The sequence below is a fragment of the Mytilus galloprovincialis genome, chromosome 2, assembly GCF_965363235.1.
Source record: "Mytilus galloprovincialis chromosome 2, xbMytGall1.hap1.1, whole genome shotgun sequence".
NCBI classification, from domain to species: Eukaryota; Metazoa; Mollusca; class Bivalvia; order Mytilida; family Mytilidae; genus Mytilus; species Mytilus galloprovincialis.
In genome coordinates, this window is record NC_134839.1 from 108,587,983 (window position 1) to 108,592,079 (window position 4,097).

Genomic DNA, 4,097 nt, shown 5'->3' on the forward strand with positions numbered 1-4,097 from the left:
TCCAATTTGTTTTGAAACAAAAACAAACATGAAGTGATCCCTTAATCTTTTAAATTTATGTTTCATATTAAAAAAAATATAATTAAAAAAATACTTACATTTTGTTTTAAAAATATCACCTGTACTGAGGTTAAAGACAGAAAAACAAACTCCTAATTTAGCAAGCTCTGACTCACATCACAAACTTGCTACAGGCACAGAGGTAAAGGTGGGGGAGGTTACCATGGTAACAGATTAACCTGCATAGTTTCTATTTCACAAAATTGCATTTATCTAGTTATAAGATTGATAGGATCATAAATTTGTTTTATTGATAGTTATGTTGTTTTCCTGATGCTGTTTTTAGATGTCTGTTTCTGTTACATCACATACCTTTCATACAGGTAGAGGAATAACAAAAACAGATAGTTGTCATTATCATCTAAAAATAAAATTCCATTTTCAAAGATAGGCAAGTTGCCTGGAATTTTCTATTCATAACTTAAATGTGTTAAAAAAAATAACATCTTTAATTTGAAATTCCTTTTGATTTTATCATGGCATTATGTATATGAACACAAGGAAGTGTTGGTATACTCACTGGGACCAGAACTTCAACTATATTGTTCTCTTACAATAGGTACAAATGTATTCGACAGATTTTGATTGGTTGGTGGTTACATTAATTGGGGTACATAGTATAAAGAATCAGAATAAAAACAATGCTAAGATATTATTAAATTTGTGTACCTATTTTTGTTAAACCATATCAGAACAAATTTGTTAAACCATATCAGAACAAATACATGTACCTTTCGTTCTGTTTTACTTTTAATTACTTTTCCACTTAACAATTTTTGCAATATTTGTGACTAGATTTAAACAAAAAAAGTTCCTAACAGACCTATGTCTGGAAAATGAGAAAAAAACTCCTTGAACAATTCCATAATAACCGATCCACAACTTCAACATATACATGTGCAATCTTCCAGTGAAGTTTAATGTCAGAGACAGACATAGAGATTATTATTTGTCCTCCCACTGTCTGTATCACTTTGCTCAGATCCTATTAAAATTGCATTATATTGTAGCTTTGTGACCTAAAATATGTTGAACAGGTCTTAATAATAATTTTTTTACATTGTCTTATCGGGGCCTTTTATAGCTGACTATGCGGTATGGGCTTTGCTCATTGTTGAAGGCCGTACGGTGACCTATAGTTGTTAATGTCATTTTGGTCTCTTGTGGACAGTTGTCTCATTGGCAATCATACCACATCTTTTTTTTTATATTAATAACTTTGACTGAACATATCACCGAAGTCTTTTAACTGAAACAACATTGATAAGTTTGACCCGAACTAAGCAAGTCATCTTCCAGTTTGCTGATCAAATTCAGTAGCTTAATTAAATAGGAAATTTAAGAAATGATATCAGAATGAGAAGTTGAACTTCATGGTTTATAGTTGAAGCATAAATTAAAGGTCAGGGTGATACATTTTTCCTAATTTACTAAAGAAAAGGGAAAAATCCAAAGATGTCCTTTATCTTTTAAATATTTTTATGAAATGAGTTATTTCCCTTTGAACAGAAATCAGGGATTCAAATGAACATTTGGTACTGGAATATCCAGGACCTTTGACTCTCCAAACTGTTGGTCATAAACAGTTTTAAACCCTTAAAAAAATCCTTTTAGAAACAATAGAAAAATACTCTAATCTATTCAGTGTTAATGATTTGGAATAATTAAAAATTAAATTAAATAGTTGTCAGTAAAAGTTTAAAAAAAGAGTCTGTTCAAGGGAGACAACAAAGCCAATCTGCCAAGGTTTTCTCTATCCAATAGTCCATTTGCCAATTACCGCTTTGATTCTGTTAGTATACACTTTTTAAACAAATTACTTCCCTTTGACAATCTTAAACTGGTTCTATACCGGACAAAATTGACTTTTGCCAATGCAAAGCATGATGAATTGAAAGTGATGTATCGGCAGTTCAACAAATTTTTCATAAAAAAACAATTTCTGATGTCAAAAGTATTTAGCTTAACAACAAATTAATGTAATTAACATTTGAAAACCTTAGCGATTACTCAACTCACATTACAATCAGGTAAATTTGCTTTTTCTGCTAGCTCTCCATTGTAAATACAAATTAATGTCCCTCATAAGGGAGACAACTAAAAAAGCGATCTGTAATAACAGGGTCAATTACGGGAATTGGCAAATAGCCTTTTAGTTATAGACAAGGAAAATAAGCTACAAATGGGTCATTGTAATTTCAAATTATATACATTTTACAGACTTAAGAGGTATTGAGTGAAATTAAAGTATATATATTCATCATTAAACACCATTTCAATGCATTTCAATAAGTTGGTACAAGTTTACAATGGTATGAATTTACCGTGGTACAAGTTAGCAGTGGTACAAGTATCTAAGCAAAATATTGTCCTATGAAATATTGTCCCACAAGACAATATTTCATAACTATGCATCATGAAATATTGTCATCGTCTATGGAAAAATGTCCAAAGAAGGACAAATTTTCATAGTGAAATTTTGTCTGTATATAGACCATATTTCACAGATGAATACTATGGAATTTTGTCTTGTTAAAGGGAGGTTACATTTTGTGTGAATTGAGACAATATTTCACAGATGAATACTATGGAATTTTGCCCTGTTAAAGGGAGGTTATATTTTGGTTATATTTTGTGAGTTTTAAGACAATATTTCATCGACAGATTGTCATGGAATTTTGTCTCATTAAGGGCGGGGGGGGGGGGGGGGGGGTTATTAACATATATTCATGTTAGATATTGATATTTTGTTTGACTTATAATAACAAATTAGCACAAATTAATATTACGGTACATTACTTATATTTGTACAGTATATTGTAATGCAATGAAACCTACGTTAGACAATTCTTTAATCTATAATTAACCATTTGTAATGTATCTATGCAAATTTGAAACTCACTATTAGTAATAACATACGATCCTTACTATACAAAACCGTTTCAGTTATAAATCTACAAATTAATGTACATGCTGCATGCTTATGTACTACTTCTAATTGTGTAATAAATAGATTAAAAAATAATTTTAAAGCCAGTATTTCATAGTGAAGTATTGTCATCAACTGAATTTCATAGTGAAATTTGTCCAAAAGGAGGTGACAAAATTTCATGGACGACAGAATTTCACAATGAAATACTGTCAGTGGACAATATTTCATAAGAAATTTTGTCGACGTACAATATTTCATGGGGGACAATATTTTATGTTACATGCATTGGTACAAGTTTTTTTTTAGTGGTATGAGTTGACATTGGTATGAGTTTACAATCTGCACCAAAAACTTTTTCATCTACTAATCCGGACACTAAATATCCAAACTTGTCCCTATTAAACTATATAAAATTTTTAAAATTTTCAGTGGTCCGAATCTTTATTTACAAGTCTGGGGCATCGGACTAGTGGCTAACGGTACAGACTGGTTTATAATGGTACCAGCTTGAGGTAACTATAATTTCATCTCATATACATGTACATCATAAACAATACATTGTACATGTACAATATTTCAATATTCAACATGTTCAACAGGTAAAAGTACTATAGCCACTATATACACAAATCCTTGCTATATACAAATAAAATTCTTTAGTCTGTCTATAATCATTTATAATTTCTGAAATTATGTTCAAAAAACACAATTATATTTATGCTAACATTTTTATTAAAAAGATGAGAAACTAAAATTACCTATTCTATTTGATTTTTTTTTTTCGTTCATAGCTTGCGATAAATATTCATGCTTGCCTTTTCTCTAGTTAATTCTACTCAATCCTAATCAACTTACCAATCTTTGTTTGGTTCCTTTGGAACAGAATAGAAAAGAATAGAACAGAAAGTAGGCCAATATTATTTCCAAACAAGAAGCTTATCCGTCTCTGTAAAGTGTATCCCGTGTAAAACGCATGAATGATTTTGACTATATTTAGAGAGTATATATGAATTGAAAGGTTAAACATTGATAATTAATGATAGAAATTATGTACCAATTTAATTTTATTTAAAATTAAGTATAATTCAAATACAAAGAACTTTAA

The 4,097-nt window shown here is 29.8% G+C and overlaps 1 protein-coding gene across 7 annotated transcripts in view; it reads right to left on the minus strand.

The window, feature by feature from the left end:
* The window catches only part of LOC143065329 (dnaJ homolog subfamily B member 6-like), a 33,693-nt gene extending 29,699 nt beyond the window's left edge, over positions 1-3,994 (minus strand). For 3 of the 7 annotated variants that reach the window (XM_076238858.1, XM_076238855.1, XM_076238848.1), the window contains exon 1: positions 3,848-3,994. The gene's annotated coding sequence lies outside the window, so the exon portion shown is untranslated. Of the gene's footprint in view, positions 1-98; positions 233-2,079; positions 2,104-3,750 lie in introns of those variants that run through there. The other 4 variants (XM_076238856.1, XM_076238853.1, XM_076238854.1 and 1 more) reach the window with 4 other exon arrangements.
* Between the last annotated feature and the right edge of the window lie 103 nt (positions 3,995-4,097).